This window comes from Anser anser, assembly GCF_964211835.1.
Source record: "Anser anser genome assembly, chromosome: 2".
NCBI lineage: Eukaryota > Metazoa > Chordata > Aves > Anseriformes > Anatidae > Anser > Anser anser.
The window spans coordinates 42,770,968-42,793,153 of NC_139721.1; the positions used below are offsets into that span (position 1 = coordinate 42,770,968).

The window sequence follows — 22,186 nt, forward strand, 5'->3', positions numbered from 1 at the left end:
TTTTTTTTTTCCTGAATGATAGAAACTTTCCTAACTACATTAGAATACAGTTATGTTATAGGATTATAATCAAATACATTTGATTTGTCAAGGCACAGTGACTTGATAATCAAAAGAATTAGAAAAAACCTTTTCAGGAAAATTGCTTCTAGGAACTCAATAATATATTAACAACATTTCTAATGTAACAGAATTGCATGACATTACTTGAAGTTCCAAAAAGTTTTCATCTTATGTAAAAATAACTTAGGGAGATGAACACCATTTTGAACTGCTTCTCCAATTTTTCTTTTATTTTCATCATAATTTTTTAAATTTTAATTTTCTTGTGCATTTTCTGTCATTTAGATGCTATTTTTCTTCTTCCGGTACTTAGTTTTTATTTTAGACACCAATACAAAACAAAACAAAACAAAAACAAACAAAACAATAAATATTCAGGTGATGGAAGAAGAAGCCATTGAGTGATGTTCAAGACTTCTTAGTTTGCTTCCAAAGTTAGGCTCAACACTGCTCTGAAGGAGGAGGTTTGGTTTTTTATTAATTTCCTCTACATTCTTTCCAGCTTATGGGGGTATTGTGAAATGGATACACATTCAGCTAGACTCTTCAAATGCATCTGTCACTCTTTGAGAAACTATAATTTCCCATTACATCATCATAATTTTTTTCTGCAATAAGCTGAGAGCTTCAATGATGAATAAATGTAAATTGTATCTGATTCTTTTAATATTTCCTTGAATTGCCCACTTATAGCTGATGCTTTTGCTACCAAGTAAAAGATCAGTCTAAACAATTATATTTTGTAGAATTGCATTTTTTTTTAGAAGATAATTTTAAGACATGCTGAAAATACTGCTTTCCTTTCTTACTAGTGGTCAGCTTTTACTTAAAAGAATCATTAACTGATTCCTATAAATTTAATGAAATTAAAATTTTAGTGGAAGCAATATCTAGTCTGCTGTAATTAAGAAAAATAGCAATTATGTTCTCGTGTTTATGAGGTATTGCACAATTTTATCTTCTGCAAGAAATAACCACGAAAGCATTTACCTGAAATAGTGCAATAATACATAGTATGTGTTTAATTAGACATAAAAGAACAACTTTATTTGAAAGCCTTCCTCTTTGGCTTATTGAGGAGGATTTTGCATTTTTATTGCTCTGTCTGTAAGCAATAAATGTTTGTGCTTTGCAATTCTCTGGAGATTCCTGTTTTAAATTTTTAAAATACCTTTCTTGTGTTTCAATTTATTTTTATGACAATGGAGCACAGACAGTCCTTTAGGAAGTGTTTGGTTCAGAGCATTTTAAAACAAGTGGTGAGTATAACTAGAATTTACTTTTTAGTCATATGAAATTGTTACTTTGAATGGTTAGTGATGAACTAGTTTGGATGCATATGTGGCTTTTATTTTATTATTTATTTTATTTTTATTTTTATTTTTATTTTTATTTTTATTTTTATTTTTATTTTTATTTTTATTTTTATTTTTATTTTTATTTTTATTTTTATTTTTATATTTATTTTTATATTTATATTTTATATTACTTTATTTTATTTTATTTTATTTTATTGATGTTGGGGAAAAAGGTTAATTTCTAACTTCAATTTGAGTGTCATGTGTAACCTGAAAGTAGATCTGGCTAATCAAACCTTAGTCTTAATAAAAAGACCACAAGAATTAGAAATTGAATTAAGAGTCTGTGAAGGACTCCTCATGCATATCCATGAAGCTGAATTAGTGCGAGTGAATGAAAGTAAATAGCTTTTTGATCTTTGATCTCCCACCCAGGCTTTGCCTCATACATGTTCTTAGGTGTCAAGCAGTTGTCATTACTGAGATAAGTAAATTGAGACTACACCTGAGTTGAGAATGCTGTATATACACAGACAACTAACATATAAGAAAAAGTGTTTGACTCATGCAAGGTTAAGATTCTTTGGATATATGTGAAGAACATATATTTATCTCAACAGGAGACAGAATACTATCAGCTGCACAGTTTCTCAGATATGAGAACAGATTTTCATGAAGAAAATTTTATTACTACTATAATCCCTATTATTTTCAAAACATAAAGTGAAATTCCTTGTAAGTGAAATAAGAAAATATATGTCTAAAGAACTCGCTGTGTTCTATGCCTATATTATAATATGTTTAATATGGGTGGATATTTTTAACTTTTTTTTTTTTTAACTTGTCAGTTGATACATAGCTGGTAGAGAACAAATAGGTTAGTGGTGTATCCTACGTTGTAAAGGATGGCATCTGATTTAGTAAGAGATCTAATTTTTCCTGTCGCTTTTCTTGCCCTTCAGTCAAGGCCAATAACATTTTAAGTTTCTTAATTTCCACCCTTAGATTCTCTCTTGCACTAAAAGGCCAGTGATATTTTCAGCACCTCACTTTCTGATATTAATGCAGCATATTCTATACCTGCAATTCTTTCAGGGGGAGGAGATTCCTTAATTTTCTTTTGCATGCAAGACAAGAAAGCTGCCAATACTGTACAAATAATTCCTTTGCTTTTACCTTTCCACATTTTTTGTTCACTTCTACATTGTTCTATCTGCTCTATCACTTTGTCCTCATCTTTCCAAAATTTTGGACCCCATTGCATTCCTGGTTTGGATGATTCACACTTATATTTTTGTAGCAGTTTATCCATGGCAATCCTGCTGACTATGCCAATTTTACTGTCACGTTAAAGGGTACTTAACAGAGTCTAACACTTGCCTGTTTTAGAGCCCTGCTAAGGGCTTTCATTGAGAGAGTTTCACAAAGTTGAACATATTTAACAATGTAACAGATATAACAAATTTGGAATTGCTGTTTATAAATATACTTACTGCAACAGCACTAATAGCACTAGCAAAATGCTGCCCTGGATATTCCTCATCAAATAGTGAAGGTACAGAGCTTACCAAGAAGGCATCCCTATCTTGGTGGAAGAGAAGGGGAAGACTGTCAGCTGCCTTTTCTAGGTCTCCAATTTCTTCCCCTCCTCCCCCCAACCCCCATCTTCTTTTTTCCTCACTTTTTTTTTTTCTCCTAGTACTAACTTTTTCACTTTTATTTTTTATTTTTTTCCTGTTTAGAATAACTCCTAACACTCTTTTATATTCTAATCTTATGTATTCCCTCCCTGAGGTGATGTTTATCAATATTTGGGTCAAGAATTGAGTATTATAGTCACACAAGTTTAGCATGTACTTCATTAAGTTCATTATCATATTCAGGACTGTTAATTTTAATATTCATTTTACACATAATGAAGCAAAAGGTTTCACTCAGGCACTGTGGCCCTCAAGACTCTGTTCCACCACCAAAACAGGGCCCCCCCACCAACACAAGATTCCTTTCTTCAGCAGCCTCTCATACCAACCTTGCAGGTCTCCACCCACAAAGTTTTTGTAAGATATAAACAAGAACAAGATGCTCAACTCCACTTTGCCCAAGGCTGGTGCTTATCATTGATACTAACAAGTCTGACTATTCTCCACAATCATGTTGTGGTCACTATATAGACACTATAAAGTACTTAATTTATTCTTTTTGGTAATTAAACCAAAATTGTTTTTTAGGGAGTTGATAATCCAAAGCCTGGGAACTGGATAGGTGAACAGAACACATTGGCAAACTGCTTGAATGACAAACATGAGTCCTAGCATCAAAGCCAGGTCCTTCCTCGCAAATTTCATAGTGCAGTTCATGCATTTTCTCAAATGAAACATTTTCTGTTTTTGACTATATTCAGTGAATTTCAAGTGTGGATATTAATGTGAGAGTTATTTCATAGAATCATTGAATATTTGGGGTTGCAAGGGAACTTAAAGATCACCTAGTTCTAACCCCACGGCCATGGGCAGGAACACCTTCCACTAGACCACATTAGTCAAAGCCCCATCCAGCCTGGCCTTGAACACCTCCAGGGGTGGGACACCCACAGCTTCTCTGGACAACCTGTTCCAGTGCCTCACCACCCTCATAGTAAATAATATCTTCCTTATATCTAATCTAAATCTACCCTCTTTTAGTTTATAACCATTCCCCCTTGTCCTATTGTTGCACTCTAAGAGGGACAAAGAGTCCCTCTCCAGCTTTCCTCTAGAACCCCTTTAGGTATAGTCGCTATAAGGATTTCTGAAATCTTCTTAATACGTATTGACTTGGAAGAAGGAGTATGCAAAAAAATTAGTCTTTGGTAGCAGGAAGAAAGGTGTATAAGCAATATATCATATCAGTTTGTAAATGATTAATTCATTTAGATTATGTTCTGTGTCATCTTCATAATCATCCTTTTCCCATCATCTTTGAATGACTGACAATGATGTGTTCTTTCAGCTATTGTTTTACCTGTCTTCTCATTGTTTCACAAGTCAGTGTCAATACCTGCTCTGGTCTGTCAGCCTTTGAAAAACACTCCTACTTTTATATAAAAGATCTCTAGTCAAATCAAATAGGAAGCTACTATTCAGTGACTGTTGCCTGTATTTTGGAAGCTGAAATACCATATAATGCCTGGATAGGCAGACAGACATACACAGATTAACAAGAACCCATTCAGAAGCTTTTTTTTGAGGGAACTACTTACTTTGCCATACATCAGAAACTATCTCTTTTTGTTAGTGAGACATAATATTAAAACCAGGAAGGTTTTCTTTTCTGTGAGTAGCCTTTTTCACTTTTAAGATCAAAGGAAGAATGAGAGTATGCAGGGAATGCTACCTCTTAGTTATAAACAGTCTATGATAGAGTCTTATCATGTGAATTAAAAGTACCTTCTGAGTCATCACTTGTAGGACGGCAAGTTCACTGCTGCAGCAGCAGACTCATCTGAACATTTTCTGATCAAGACAATAGACACATTGAAATGTTAAGGTGTGCTTCGCTGCACTTGTATGTTTTTCATTCAAGTCTTAGAAAACCAGTTGTGACATTTGAGACAGTGGTGTTGTTTCCATAGGACTAAACTTTAGGAAGTAATGAGAAATTGTAATCTATTCCTTTAATTTGGGATATTGCTGCAAATATTAAGATAAATAAATGCACCTACAAGGGAAATTTGAAAGGGAATATGTAATTAAGTGTTATTAAGCTTAAATGAGAACAGAGAATACTTGGACCACAACAGAATCTCGAATGTCAAAGCTAAAAACTACTTGATTAATAAGCTTTGGACTTTACAGAATAATAATAAATAAATAAATAAATATTATTTTCATGCTAGAATTCAATTTTTAGAGCACCAAACTTTCACATTTCTGCAACATATTTCCTGTCTTAAGTAGGAAAACTACAATGGACAGCATACCTGTCAGTAAAACATTTGTTTCTCTGTGAAGAAATGATGGCTAACTCTAACCCCCTGACTTTTCATAAGGACGTTAAAATAAAGATTTTTTTATAGGATCCAGTCTCAGGATCCTGACATTGTTGGCTTCACAGCACTTGGGTTTCTAAATGGTCCTAGGAGCCTTCATTGAACAAAAGCACATTTTGATTATTGTATAGTATGATGAAACTGTTTTACTTTGTTTTGTTAATAGCCATGAAACACCTATTCTCCTCCTATTCTGCAGCTACTCCTTTAATTTAGCCATTTTTGCATATCAAATGCAGCAAATATATCTGTAAATATGCACAGGCTGACATTGTCTGTGCCATAAGTTCATGTCAGGTTTCAAAACAAAACTACAACACCAAGGATAGCATAAAAGGAACAATTCCAACATATCCTTGTAACTACATATCACAAAATTTATAGTACACGTGCCTGTACTTTTCCAACAGAATGTGGCTATCCAACAGCTTAGTAGAATTCTCAGAATTTCAAATTATAATGAAGTAAGCAATGAGCAGAGATAATGGAACTATTCCTTCCTCAGACTTTCTTTTGACACATTTTTTCTTTTTTGGGGGGTTCGTCATAAACAGAGAATGATTCTGAAGGGATATTCCATGATTGTTCAGACAGATATTTGCAAAAAATATATTGAAATCTATGATTTTTTTATCTATTGGTGTTCTTTAGAACATCCATTGTTAGACTTTTTTATGGTGCTGGACACTTCATCCTAATGTTTATTCAAGTTTCTTAAACAGCTGTACTTTGTACTTAACAGAATACAAATGATCATAATTTCAAAACCTCTCTTGTCTTCCTGAATCCTTTTCTAATGCTATGGCTATTGTAACACGGTGTTCCTTCAACAAATACATTAAAACTGTTGGGTTTAATAGTAGGTATTAGACTCTAACATCATCAGTAACATCATAATGCTGTCTTTCACATTGCTTGTACAGTGCTCTGGCACTTGACCGACAGGATTAAGCAGTATCCTTTGAAAGAGATAACTTTTCCTTGGAGAAATAACCAGTGTTTTTCGGACTGTCTGCAAAATAATAAGAGAATGATGTGGTCAAGAATTATGAGGTTTATTCTTTATTTGTGAAGTTAGATTAAGCATTTACAGGACAGTTATTGCATAATAGGCACAGACATGTAGCATGCACTACTAGAAATGCCATAGCTGAGTATGTATGAACTCTATTTCACACCTGCTAATCAAAGTCTGGGTTTTGGTCTGTGCTTTAGTTGGGAAAAACAAACAAACAAACAAACAAACAAACAAAATACAAGGAGCCTTTCAGTTAGCTTCCTATATGGCAGGAGCATCAGAGCATCAAATCGGCATTCCGTTTATTTATTTATTTATTTATTCTTTCAAGGCAGGGCTTCAGCTCTTTCTTAGTTAATTCTATATAAAAATGCCTCTCAGTGCTTTTGGAACAGTGTTCCACTGTTTGTTTGTTTATTTATTTATCTATTTATTTATTTATTTTTAAATCCCTTCTCACCCTGCTTCCCAGGACTCTGAAAATCAGCCTGAAGGGCTATGAACTGTAGCACGGCAGAAGCTAACAGAGGGTCTCATGAGCATCAGGGACCTAAAAGATCCAACTTCCACACAGATAAACAAGAAAGTACCTTTCACTCTTTACATTCATTAGTGATCTGTTGCCCATTATCAGAAAGTTGAGAGAAGCTCCTGAATAACTGTGAAAAAAAACCAAAAAGCATGTTTAATATCTGCTTTGACGAAAATATTTCTCCTTCTGTACTGCTGGTTTTTTTTGTACTGCTTTTTTTTTTTTTTTTTATTTTTTGAGGTGGGCGGGAGGAGTACTCTAAGAGGAAAGCAGTCAAACTTTGGTGCAAACAGAATTCTCCTAATAACCTAATGAAACAGGAGAGTAGTGCCTTATAAGTCACTTCAATGGAGACTTGTATTGAAGGGGGTCCCTGTAATGAACTGCCGAATTGCTGTAGTTCAGTAATTTTTTTCTCAAGAACCTTACTGAGCTGGGGAAGGTGTGAGTTTTTCATAGTCCACTGTGCATGTGCAGCTTCTTTCCCTGACACACTTCTACTGAAGAACTGCATTAACTGCTGGAGTTCACAGCTTTCATAGACTTAGAGAGTTTGAAGCTCAGAAATTAATTGCAAATATATAGAGTTCCTCTAATCTTTGTGATAACCAGAAACCTAAAAATAAAATAAAATAAAATAATAAAATAATTAAATTAAATTAAATTAAATTAAAATAAAATAAAATAAAATAAAATAAAATAAAATAAAATAAAATAAAATAAAATAAAATATAATATAATAAAATAAAATAAAATAAAAGTGAGAAAACCAGAAATGTTTCAAGTAATCTAGGACACTAGAACAGAGGTTTAAAATTTTCATAAATAAAATTAATGTTTGAGAATGTATATACTCTGAAAATGTATCTAAGTAAAGGACTAAACCATACAGACTTAGAACTTGGAGCAGTCAAGTAGTAAGTGCTTCTGACACTAAACATTAAACAATAATCTCAGCATTAATTCATTATGATGCTTTTCACTTTCTTTGCTGAAAGGGAGAAGGGAAGCATATCCCTTCCTGGCCTTAGTTATCAGATCTATCTACATTTGTACTTTGTGGTCAGTAAAAAGGAGAAATTGGCAATTAAATAATAATTTCTAAATGTATTAATGGATGTGAATTCATTATCAATAAAACTCTTTCAAACACAGCAAAAATCTCCACCAAACTCATTTAGTATACTGATTAAGAATTATTTTTATTCTTTGTCCCTTAACATTCTCACATTCTTCTTTCTGCAAACTCAGTATGCAGCTGGCAGGCAGTATTGCAACAGCTCAATATCTGAATGATTGCACTAGTGCAGAAATATATTTGAAACAAATCAAAACATCAAAAATTGGTTTGTTCCCATTTGAGCTATGAAAAGAGTTTATTATACATAAAGTTAGATTTGTTACCATAGTTATCATAAAGTGTATACAACTTTTAATTCTAAGTACTGCTGTGGTGGAAGCTGTTGAACCATAGAACAGCTTGATTTTGCTGTTAAGAGCACTAAAGTCTAAAAGAAAATCCAGTATTTGGTGTAATACAGTAAATGGGTATTACTGCTATGTGGATTTATCCATCAGTATTTATTCTGTTCCAGCATATTTTCATATAAGTATATGATAAAGGAAAAACATGATAAGAATTTTCTGTGTGTGTTAGAGTTATGTGCGAGGTTTCAGTAACACAGTCTTTCAGTAATATATACTTTAAAATCTGCAATAGAGAGTAGAAATTCCTATTTCAGGTTTCTCTTTAAGAAAAAGAAGTTTTATGTATCTTGCCTCTGAGGCACAGTGCTCTGCCAAATTATAACATCCATCAGAAAACTAATTGTCATTAGGGAAAACCTACTGTTGTTCTCCTTTTAAGTATGAACAGTGTATGTGAACAGAATGCACAGTTGCACTGAATTGTATTACACTGTTCTTTGTACTTGTAAAATAATAATCTTCCAAAGAGAATTTAATTTATTCACTTCAGTCTAGATTTTAATTATATTCTGATATATCAGAAAACACTATATGTTTTTGAAGCCCATTAGGGATCTTTCTTACTCAGATGTGGGAAATGGAGTGCCTTGTCTTGCTGCATTCGCCTTGCATTTGATTAGGTACTGGGTCCCACCAGCTCAGATTAATGACCTGCCTTTCTTTGTTAGATATGCTGTGGCTCCTTGCAGACAGAAAATGACCAGCACTCCCTTCTGCCATATGAACATAAAATCACATATATTTTTGTGTATTTTTAGTGTGGTTTGTTTGTTTGTTTGTTTGGGTTAAAGTTCTTCACTTAACTCTTGACAAAGGTCCACTTCATAGGTGTAGAGCTTCTAATTACTTTAAACTAATAATTTTGGGAGGTCTAATACTGAAGTTTAGGCCAGCATCCTTTCTCCTTTCTCCTAAATGTTATTTATCTGAGCAAAAAGAACAGTTTAAATTTTTTTTTGTTTGTTTTGGGGGTGGGTGTGCAATAACTCTGATTATGAAATGGAGGAACTACATATGTCTTGTGGGATCTACTGAAGGTCATTTCTGTCAAGACCAAATTATTTGACTGTCTTTCATTTTCAGACTCTAAAACTGCCTATTTTGAACAGAAGTGAGCTGAGTTACAAATGTCTTATGATCCAATTATTCTTTATGCCTTTTCTTTTGCATTAGCATTTCAGTTTCAGAGACAATTCTCTATAATTTCCTGAAAGTGATGAGGTTACACCATGTTCCTTATCTGTAATGAACTGGTCACACCTGGGGAAATTTTTCCATGCCATTTCAATAAGCATATTATCTAGGAATAACCACTGCTTAGTTTTCACCTGATATGATCAAAGGTCCCAGTGAGTGAAGGCTGGAGTTTTTGGAACATGTGTCTTCATTGCCAGCCCTCACATCAGAGGCATCTGGATTTGCTTTGCAGATAATCTTGGATGTAAGTGTCTTTTATGCTGTATGTTAGCTTTGAGCCCAACCCTTATCTGTTTCAAAAGTCATCTTCTGTTCATAATGCATGGATCAATACAAACACTGAAGCAAAAACTTTAACAACCTTTAGGTTACACATAGGAAGAAAATTTGGGACCTTTGTCTCTTTTAACGTGAGTATGTGAACCGGCTCTAGCATGTGTTGTGGTGATGATGGACAGAAAACTGGGCTGGGGTATGCCTGTTGTACAGACACCAGCATTGCCTTTTAGAAAGGCATATGAGGTCAGCGGGACATGTTGAGCCAAGCCAGCCCTTGAGTATGCAAGGAAACTTGCCACTGACCTTTGGGTCCCTGAGATCCTGATTGCATGAATGCATGGAACAAGGTCGGGAAGAGCATGAAGCCATCTTCTCATCTTGGTTCTTCTAAAGGGTTGTATGTATGTAGAGAAGGTGTTAAAGATCAGGAAGCCAGTGAGATTTCTAGAAAGGTCTGGTTAGAGAAATGAGCTGCTAATCTAGTTTTGAGAGAGAATATGTCTCCTGTAGTACATCTTGATGATCTGGATAGGCTGGACTGATGGGCTGAGGTCAACTGTATGAAGTTCAACAAGGCCAAGTGCCGGGTCTTGCACCTGGGGCGTAACAACCCCAAGCAGCGCTACAGGCTGGGAGATGAGTGGTTGGAAAGCTGCCTGGCAGAGAAGGACCTGGGAGTACTGGTTGATAGTCGGCTGAATATGAGCCAGCAGTGTGCTCAGGTGTCCAAGAAGGCCAACAGCATCCTGCCTTGCATAAGAAACAGTGTGGCCAGCAGGGCTAGGGAAGTGATTGTGCCCCTGTACTCGGCTCTGGTGAGGCCGCACCTCGAGTACTGTGTTCAGTTTTGGGCCCCTTGCTACAAGAAGGACATGGAGGTGCTTGAGAGAGTCCAGAGAAGGGCAACGAAGCTGTTGAGGGGTCTGGAGAACAAGTCTTACGAGGAGCGGCTGAGGGAGCTGGGGTTGTTCAGCCTGGAGAAGAGGAGGCTCAGGGGAGACCTCATCACTCTCTATAGGTACCTTAAAGGAGGCTGTAGAGAGGTGGGGGTTGGTCTATTCTCCCACGTGCCTGGTGACAGGACAAGGGGGAATGGGCTAAAGTTGCGCCAGGGGAGGTTTAGGTTGGATGTTAGGAAGAACTTCTTTACTGAAAGGGTTGTTAGGCATTGGAATAGGCTGCCCAGGGAGGTGGTTGAGTCACCATCCCTGGAGGTCTTTAAAAGATGTTTAGATGTAGAGCTTAGCGATATGGTTTAGTGTAGGACTTGTTAGTGTTAGGACAGAGGTTGGACTAGATGATCTTAGAGGTCTCTTCCAACCTAGACGATTCTGTGATTCTGTGATCTTACTTACGTGTAATGTCACTTATGTCACATGTGACAATTTTAAGTACTGTGCAACTTTGCTGCAGAGTGCCTAGCATTTGATTGTTTAAACTTTCCTGAGCTGATGGAAAGTTTAAACTCTTAAAAATGTATGTATGCATCACTGGCATGGTTTCTCTTTTATTTTGTACCATTTTAGCAAGTTATTAAAAACCTTAGGACTTGACTGCTGTGTATAGAGAACAAACTAGTGTATTTAAAGATATGCTTTTACTTTCCATGCACAGATTTCATTAAACTAGTTAATATTTTGAATTTCTGCAAAGTAAAAATGTTGGAAATCAAATTCAAAGGTGAAAAAATAAATGTCTGTATACATCACTTCTGGGAGAATATATCTTGACCAGTACTTCCTGTTCTTATGCAAAACCTTTACAAATTAATTTTGTATGAAAGGTGGGAACCTCACATACTGTGAGGTGGGATGTAGACATGTTATTTGACTAATATAAATCAGAATTTAAATTTCTAAGTGTAAGAAACCACCTTTTTTGCCTAGGTGTTTCAGGTAGAGTTTATACATTTTTCACATAACTGAGAGTGATATCAAATATGGATCAAACTGCAATAATTGCAAGAAAATTAAATACCAACTGAAGATGTGCTATGGACAGCAAAAAATTAAAAAGATAATTAAAAAAAAAAATCAAAGTATATATGACCCACACTGAGGGCTTGGTATAAAGTGTTTTAAGGTTTTGCTGTTTCTTAAGCTTTTTCATCTAGTCTTGTATGAACAGTGGTTTACTAAATTGTGTTACACCTTGGCTCAGTTTCTATCTTTTTCTCATACTGCTTCCCTCTGCTTTCTACAGGCAAACAAGCTGGAGGCTTGCCTTAGGCCAGAAGGATGCATAGATGGTAATGGGACTGTACAGAAGGAAAATGACTACTGGGGAAAGACAACTGCATTAGCTTTAGCTGTAAGGTATGTGCTGCTGAAAGTTTCACTAAAGTTTAATTTTCCCTTTTCTCTGTTATAATGCCAACTGAAACTACTTGCAATGAGGAATTAAGAAAGAAAAGTCTTTTTGTAACTTTCTGTGGTGTGGTGCAGTTGGAAAAGTGAATCTATTGGAGAAAGGCTGTGAAGTTTTGCCATAATCATGAATTAATAAATGGAAAACAAACTGAGCTTGAATTTATTCTTCCTGTCCCTTGAGTAGAATATTCTCATGTTGATGTTGTTGCATGTACCTTTGATAGTTCTTCTGTCAAATAACTATGAGAGATAAAAGATTTTATTTTTTCCTCTATCTCTGAGAAGTAAATTAACTGTATAGTGACAACAGGTTTTTTGGTTCTTAATGTAGATGTTAGCTTATTCCAGTGTCACCAGACTTCTAATATTTTTATTTTTTTAATGTGATTAAAATCTTGAAAAATAAGTGATTTTTTATTATAATTATTGTTATTTATTTATGTATTTATTTATTTTTGTCCAGCAGGTGCTCACTGTTTCTACCACACTACCGCATATATGTGGTCCCTGTTCTGCCTTCTCACAGAACCAGTTTTGGCATCCTCAGTGATCTCAGATTACTGTGTTCCTGAGGATTTTAGGTAGACGTATCTACTTTAATATACAAAATCTTATTTCGTTATATTTGACATGAAATTAATGTAATGCAGAAGAAAAACAACAGGTGTCTGTGCCTCAAGTTCTGTTTGTTTCCCTTAGGATAGACAGAAGGCAATTAAAAAATATTTTGTATATCCTATATGCAAGTCTTAGCTATTAAATACTCATCACCTGTTCCAGTACCTCACCACCCTCTTAGTTGTCCAAAGCACATTGTCCTAAACAGGTATTTTCCTTTCATGTACATATGCAGACATGACTCACAAACAACAAAGCCTTGTCTATTTTGTCCATATCAACAACATCAAAGTACAACCTTTACAAGTGCCTTTGTGATATTGGATCTGTATATATACCACATTCTGAAACAGCCTTCCAATAGAAATTCTACATAACCTTCTACAAGATGGGGTTTATAGTATCTTTACAAAAAAAAAAATAAATAATCCAATATCACCATGTCCTCTATTTCTGTAAAAGTCATGAGGTTATATTCTGAAAGGTATATTATTTTAAAGGCTGCGATGTGCTTTCAAAAATCTGAAAAAGCTACACCTTCAAAATTAAATATATCATATCCTCCAAAGTACTAACCCCTATTAACTTGTTGATGGTAGTTAAAATTAAAGCAGTTGAAGACCTTGAAGACCTGGTTTAGAAGACTGCTTATTTGAATTCAAGAAGGTTCTGTGCACACAAGATCCTACTGATCTTACTGCATCAGTTGATCTAACAGGAGATATGCCTCCATTACCACTGTATGTTCATTACAAATTTATGGCAACATAGCTACAATGTCACTGCTATATATATGTAGTTAATTTTAAATGAGCTTTATCATGCAAGCAAGAGTATGTAAACAGAATTTAGACTTGAATACCTACATGCCTGAGTACATTTTCCACTGAACTTCCCTGACACCAGATCTCTTAAAGGGATATAAAGAACCTCTGTGCTACATTTGCTGCACCTAAATTGATAAAAACCTGTCCTTCTTTCCTTCTTTGTTTAATTTCTTACCTTTTGTCACCAGTTGATTACTACACCGGACTACTTCATAATGTTATGAATGAAGGTTTTTATCACCTAATTAACGTAACTATTGATGAACAAGCACAAATACCAGATCACTGATCTGTATTCACAAAATATTGCCAAAAAAATATTACCAAATAACATATTATTCACAAAATAATGTATTTGTTATGCAGGACCAAAGTATGTGTTTGTGTATGGTTATGGAAAATCAGAGGTATAATTTTCTCTTTTGTGTGTGTGATTTCTATCAAGATAATCAATGATAGTGGTGGACAAAACGAAAATTCAGTATTCTGTGTGCAAGTTTCTACATTTGCATATTAAAATGCATTGCTGTTAGATGAAGTAAATATAGCAAGATATATCAGCACTTTACTGTACCTCCTTGGATTTAAACAAGTTCACCAGTTTAAGCATGCAGACAAGTACTTAACTAAATATAGTTGATCTCTGGAACTGGGAATTTTGTCAGAATTATATTGAAATGAAAGATCATAGAGATAAGGCAAGAAAACCTTGGTTCTATGTCTTTTTCTTAAAAACAAACAAACACTTTTAAAAGGTCTATCAGATTTATTCACATTGAAGTACAGGATTAAAGGCCCAGCTCACATATGCTTTTCTTACTGGCAACACATATTAAGAACAGATTAATTCAGGCATAACACCTGAATATTATTTCTTGTTTTATTTATAATATGCTTATACCTATCCTTCCTTCTATAGCAGCCTGTCCTTCCCTGTTGGTTCAGAAGCCTGAGGTAATTTTCTTAGCAATAGTCCCCAAAGGGTTGTAATTATTAATCCAGAAAAGAATAAGAAAAGATTTTAGAGACATTACAGTGCAAGACCACTTGATAAGAAGAAGGTGAGGATCTACATTTTGAAAGCATATAACCAGATAGCATTTGACACAGGAAAGTCACTAATCAATTATTATTATCAGTAAGCATTTTAGTACTATTCTCTCTTTAAATGACATCAAATTATTTGTACTGTTAAGAAGATTCCATGCTCATCAGAAATGTACTATGAAACATGCCTTTAGTTTAATACAGATCAGGTACATACCATAAAACAAGCTTCTTAATCAGTATGGAAGACTAGAATGTATGCCAAGAAATATTAATTGACTTTTGTATTAAAATGGACTACTACAAACCAGCTATTTTTTTATATATATTATTTATAGTGGAAGATGTTTATGTTCCCTCATTGTGAAATAATGGCTTGGTGTGATCTGTTGAAAATAACTACCAAACACAAGCACATTATTTACAATAGAATGGCAACTATGTTGACAATTTAACACAGCAAAAGCTTGATTTACAAAAGAGATTAGATATCTGTTTTCTCAAAGTTTAGCATACACTGGAAGAATTCAATGCCAATTTTATACATGGATTCTATACTGTGTTGTTTTCTTTTCTTAGCTTAGCATGTTTATGTCAATAGTTTCTAGCCTGACTGGTCTTCAAGCCTCATTAGAAGACCTGAGTAACTTTTCAAATGTTATTTGAGATTCCGAACTTCTTATCCATAAAGAAAATAAAGAAGAGGGTATTATTGGAGTATTAAATAGTTAATAAGAATATCCCAAGTCATCAATATGGTAGCTATGCAGGTCAAATTAAAACACAAAGTTATGACAGTTTCTGACTCTTGAGACCATCACTGAGAAATGCCACTTTGAGTTTCTCTGTACATAACTGATGAAGAGTTTTCTCAAGTAAATTAGTTCCAATGTCACAGAAGTGGTGCAATTAGGTAAATGTATTTCTAAATGCTCTGTTATTGCAACTGGAATACATATAAAATGCTTAAAATAAGTATCAATATGCTTGTGTATTCTCATTTACAATAACATCTAAAAATTATTATGGAAATTTCTGCTAAATCCTGGTTTTCTTAAAATCTGCTATTTCTAAGAAAAAAATAAAACAAAACAAATAAACCCCCCCTCCAGTTGTCAAACTATAATGTTAGCTTTCTTGATGAATCAGTGTATGTAAAAATAATTTTCAGTTTCTTGGTCATTTATTTTCTTAATAAATAATAAATAATCAAATCTCAATAATCCTCAATAATAAAATTTTAAGAATAAGGATGCTGATTTCGTTTTAGACAAAAGATTATTAGTTGAAAAAATGTAAACATTTTTAAGGCATACATAAAAAGTTAGACAACTGATATTTAGGTAAGACACAATAGCGTAATGAGTAGTTTTTTATAGTTTTTGTTGTTGTTTGTTTTTATGGTTATCGATTTTTCATATGAAACAGTCTCAATTCGGAGATTAAGTTAGCCCCATTGACTTCAGCTAAACTTATGTTTTAGTCTTTTCTGCAAAGATGAGCACCTGTAAACTGAGGATTTAGAGACCATCACTATTTGTTTATTGTCAGCCTCTGATTAGTAAAGATGGATAGCAAATTGGCTTTAAATCTCTGCTGACTCTCAGCCTTTTGTAATCCAATCCTTTGGACACCATTCTTGTGCTAGGAATTGGAAACAAATACACTGTGATATTTATTTCATCAGCCACCCCATTTAACATCACTGACTGTGAAAACTTTGATGTTTCTTTTTTCTTTCCTTTTCCACCTTCTGATTGATTACTAGACAATCTTGGTGTTCATATATACGTCAGCTTTACAGTAATGTAGCTCAATAGAATATATCTCATTTGAAATCTGATAAGTAGTAATATTAAATATACTGTCCATCAGATTTCATATTAAGAATATTATTTAATACTATTTATCTTGAAATTAACCCAGTGCTGACTTTGTGAAAATCAGTCAAGAGCATGAGCCCTGCAGATTTATTGTATTTATTTCTGAGTAGGCTGAATTTCGGCAAGGCTGAAGATTATTCTTTTTCTTTACTTTCTTCCCCTCTAATTTCTCACTATGCTGAGGATCATTTTTCTACTTTAGCAGGAGTATTACTGCATATATTATTTGGTGCAACCTCAAAATATTTTGGAGAAACCAGCTAGCTCTAGTGTTAAACTAGACAATCTCGAGTCTTTCACTTACTTTGCAGTTAAATAATTATTTGTCTGTTTGTTTCAGATGGTATTGTGTTGGGATAATTACTACAGCAATGCAGTGCAATGTTCCTCTAAGTAACTTGCAGTCAAAAAAGCAACCCACAATAAAATTTTATTTTTTTTTCAATCAAGTCTAAGGATATTTTTTGGACTGCATACTGAAAAGAAACCAGGGTGGAGATTGTCAGTTGTGTGGCTTATTTTGTAGCTATGATTGCAATAAATGTCTGTTTTTCATGGAAGGCTGGCCAGCTGTAAATTCTGTAGGTTCACTATATGAAATCAAAATATGATTTTGTTCTCTTAAGTAGTATGGGCAGTTTTATATTTTTATGACTTTTTACAGTGACAAAATAAGGATATTTTAGCAGTAGAATCATGATACCAAGTATTTCAAAACCTCATCCTTTAATTTCACCAAGTCACTACAGGGTCAGAGATTTTCATCAGAGAAGTAATCAGAGGAGCTCTCTGATGACGAGCAAGTAAACATCCTAATTTATTGTATGGGTGATGAGGCATATGACATTCTGAGAAGTTTGCTGGTTAGCATTGCTTGAGAGATGAACCATGCCACTCTAAAGAAGAAGTTTAATAAATGCTCAATTGGAAATGAAACTCAGTGGAATAGGAAGATTTTTACTGGGCAAAGCATATTAGGCCTGCTTTTATCACAACATTGTATGCTTTAGTAAAGCAGAACAAATGGATAGTTTCCTCCTAGACTGGGTTATATCAGAATGGTCAGAGAAAACAGGTTTATTTGGGTTAGATGCTGAGGAAAGCTGTCAAGAGGTGACTGAAATATTCACTATGTAATGTTCTCCTAATTATTGTCTGAAATTATATCTTTTATGGAGTTATATCAATTTCAAGAAAATCTGTCTGAGGAAAAAACAAACAAACAAAAAAACAGCTTTAAAAAAATCATTTAAAAATTATTTCGAAGTTCACTGATACACTACAATTGTATCTTAAAAAAAAAGGAGGGGGGAAGATCAATTTACATAAAAGTGAATTGTGGGCCTTTAAAGAAATAAATTGCTTCTACTGACAGTCATATCATTCTCTGCTGAAAATTTTTCTGGAATTTTTTAAAGTTGACATTTTTCTACTTGTTTCATTAAAAAGATAAGCAAAATCAGAGAAAAAATGGGAATGGTAAAATGCATTTCAAGTCACCTGTAGAGAGCAATGATCAAATGAGAAGTTTATCTACATGAGATGAGACAAGGAAATGTACTGCTGAAGGACTGTGCTTGAAATATTGATAATATTCCTAATCCATAACTTAAATGGTAGCTTTTCACTAAAGCTTTGCATAGAGGCATTGCTCAAACTCCTAGAAAGTTTGATTGTTCTTTGAAAACAAATTGTTCTTTGAATACAGATACTGAGACTAATTCTAGGAGATCTATGTTAGATTCTGTCTACTGTTTACATATATCTCAGTTAGAATTCAAAGATGAATTGGTAGGAACCCATGTGCTTTTGACACTGACTTAGTGCTGTTGAATAAGCGAAGCAGATCCATGCTGTGTATCACAGCTTTGTTCCTCAGTTCTGTTGTCTCACACCACCTAGACTGGTTTATCTAAGCTCAGTCAAGGGGCTTTTAGTTTAAATGCAATGTATATTTATATGCAATAAACCCTGCAGTTTTCTGGTCAGGCAGGACAAAGATCTGGAAGAATACATCACAGCTCCTTTCTCATTCTGTGGAGTTGATGGAAAAATGATTCAAATCAGAATGTAAAAGAGTTTCAGGGAGGAGAGAGAGCTCCTCCTGAAGTCAAAGTGGGTCTGGAGAGTTCTCCTCTATCATAAGTACAAATAGGGTCTGAACATCCTCCATCAAGGTAAAAATCACAATAAGATCTGAGGTTGTGTCTGTACTGCAACCACAAATGAGATGTAGCATTTTCAAGGTAGCTATATCACAGTTGCTATCAAGCAACTGCGAAGTTGCAGTCCCTGATGTACACACCTGTTGCTACCTATCTTTGCCCCTGACTAAACCAAGATGAAGCTAATAGTAATTTAATTTCATAGCTACTGTTACTAGCTACTGTTTCATAGCTACTGTTCATAGCTACTGTTGCTGATAACTAGGGTTATCTAGCTAGACTTTGTTTGATTAAATGTGGTGCAATCATATTTATAGTTTCCAGCATAGATACACATTAAGAAAATATTTCTCGTTTGTGTTCACATTTAATACAACATCTAGACAGATTTTCCAATTAAAAATAAATAAATAAATAAATAATGAAGGGAATGAATATTTTTCACAGATTTCAAAGACCAAGAAAGTTTTGAAATATACTTCATGTTGGTTTTGATAATCCAATATTAACTCATATTAACTCACATGAGCTATTATTCTGTAAAATAATAATCTGATTTAATATACAATCACAGGTTGCTTTTAATATCATTGTAAATGTAGGTTGGATTTATTTACTGAAGTCAGGTTAAAATTCATACTTTGCTCAAAACCAAACTGAAGTGATCCTAAAGGTATGTTTCCCATATCACATCCTTTTCATTTTTGCCTAGCACTAACAATTATAGTATGATACTTTAACCTGCAAGAATGCTATTTATTTATTTATTTATTTATTTTTAGTAATCCAGTAAAATTATAAATGGAACTCAGACAGTTGTGTATATTCTGTAGCCTATTTTCTTTTTTTTTTCTTTTTTTTTTTTTTTTTTGTCTCTGGGCATGCAATATTAATACAGCAGAAATTGTGATCAGTTAGATTTACTGTAGTAATATTCCTGGCTTTGGTCAGTTTGGAATTATTCATTCTGATAATAATTTGTGTAGTTTTAGCTAAATCTGTTATAAATCTGTACTTTTCTGTAGGTACGATAGACAGGTGAGTCTTTTTCTGTAGGTACGATAGACAGGCAAGACTTGGGTAATGATCAAGTATTATTTTTTAATATATAAATGGATCATCTACTTTCAGGTTACAACTTAAACATATCATTATCAGGTGACAAGCTGAAGAGCAGAGGTACTTTTACACGTTGTGCCCCCAGCAAAAGTAATCTATCTACTCATCTTTTACTAATGGCTTATTTTGTAGTCTTCGTGAATGAATATATTTAATGCTTCTGAAGCTGGAAATGCTTTTCTGTTTTTACTGGTTTGTTAGGCCTGGACATCCTTATGCATGAGTAAAGCATGGTAAACAGCATGAAGATTTACAGGATTTCTGAACAGCAAGAATTTGTGCTAGATACCAGCTATGGAGCACGTTCCTGCTTTATTATTGTTGTAAAGGATAACTATTATAAATTTTAATAATTTATGGCTCAACCTGTCTAGCAATAATGACTGTGCATGTTGGTTTGTGATTCTCTCATTGCTTCATCAATTTTCTTTTCCTAATGGTGTTTTACAGAGTCTATTGCTCTGAATTTTTAAATTAGTTTAGGTACTACTACTTTTGTTTTTCTTTTTCTTTTCTATTCTCTCTTCATTGTCTCATGCTTTATTTGATAATGTCAGCAGGCATTTTCCAAAGGTTAGCCCAATAGGGACTAAGAAACTGATGTTAAGAATAGTAAGCCATATCATATCCTTATACAGATAGGGAATCTGATGAAGATTCAGAAATGCTTAAATGATAAAGGAACTTGAAAACGATGTAAGTTAAATCTTTTACACTAATGTGGATTAATTGTTTTTCATTCTTCCAGTAATCTGACATTGTTTTGAAATCTTCAGGCAAAAGAATGGCCTGCTAAATAGCCTATGAGAAAATAAATATCATTTTCACCTGTTGTAGGCTGAGTAGTTTATACATTTTTTTTTTTCATTTTCTTCAGTCTGAACATAAATGGGTTCTGAATATGGAAGCACTTAATGATATGTTTAAGTGCTTCCTGACTATTATTGCTTAAAGGAGTTATGCCAAAAGTTATACCATTATTGCACTAATATGTTATTGCTCTTGAATATACATTCAGCCTTTTTATCTGTGTGGGCATATGAACCCCCCTTTTCCACAAGCTCACAAAACAGGAAATTTCTTTGTAATACATCATAGTATTTTCAAACCCTTGTTCTGAATGTCAGAAATTGTGGCTAACGAATGAATTGGATGGGTTAAGACCCATCATGAAGAATGCTGCCTATCCAAATGACTTTGCTGTCATTAATATGTATGTATAATCATATCTTTAAACTTAGCCTGAGATAAATGAGCTGATGAAGAGATAAGAATTTTATGATTATTTTTCTGCAATAAAAGGGTAATTTTAGCCATACCTGGGTAGTTGGATTGGTCCAATACTATAATTAAGCAATATATATATATATATAATACATATTTATTGTGCATAATTAAAATACATCATTTACATATTATCATTACATTATTATTATTATGCATACATGTGTGTGCACTTTATTTATATATATACATATGTAGACAAGCATGAGGATATAAAAAGTCACATGAAATTTATCAGAGTACTAGATATCACTGCAGATTATTTTCCTCTTAATATAATTTCAACTTGGTTTCCAGTAAAATTGCTAATAAAAATCCAGTAATTACTTTTAGTCCTACTGTGGGAATGCAGATTCCCATGATACCAAAGCTTAGGTGAGAGAATCTCATCTCTTTTCTACATGAAATATATGAAAATGAGATGGTATCTAATACAGAAGTTGTAGCCCATCAATATCTGAGACATGTCAAGGGAAGTTCTATAGAATCTTTTGCTGTAAAGATTCTATTAAAAAAAAAAAAAAAAAAGGAAAAAAAAGTACTTCTATAAAGTAAAAACAAAACAAAAACAAAACAAACAAAAAAAAACCCTAATCTGAACACATGAAGGGGAACAAACATTTCCCTAGCAGATACTTTGACCATTCTGTCCACCTACACTGGCAATACCTATAAACAGTAATAACAAATTTCCCCATACTTCCTCTTCATAACACTATTGATGGTGTGGATTTCCCACAGAATTCAAGGGAAGATTTCTCAGTGCTCACTGTAACAATGAGTTTGTTATGAATTTGAAAGAAAAAAGCACAGCCTTGTGAAAGTGAAATACATATCTTTAACCCCTCCCACCCTCCAGTTCAAATGTATTCATTGTCTTCACAACACTGTATAGTATCTTCTAGTGAAAATAATAATAATAAAAATAATAATAATCATAATCATCCAAATAATAGAGCTTTTAGGTGGATG

General features: G+C 33.8%; 1 long non-coding RNA gene across 1 annotated transcript; it reads left to right on the forward strand.

Moving 5' to 3' along the window:
• Positions 1–540: 540 nt before the first annotated feature.
• LOC310893180 lies at positions 541–15,901 on the forward strand. The gene is made up of 3 exons (XR_014578786.1): positions 541–1,322; positions 12,105–12,217; positions 12,738–15,901. It is a non-coding gene; the product is annotated as an uncharacterized lncRNA (long non-coding RNA).
• Positions 15,902–22,186: the final 6,285 nt, after the last annotated feature.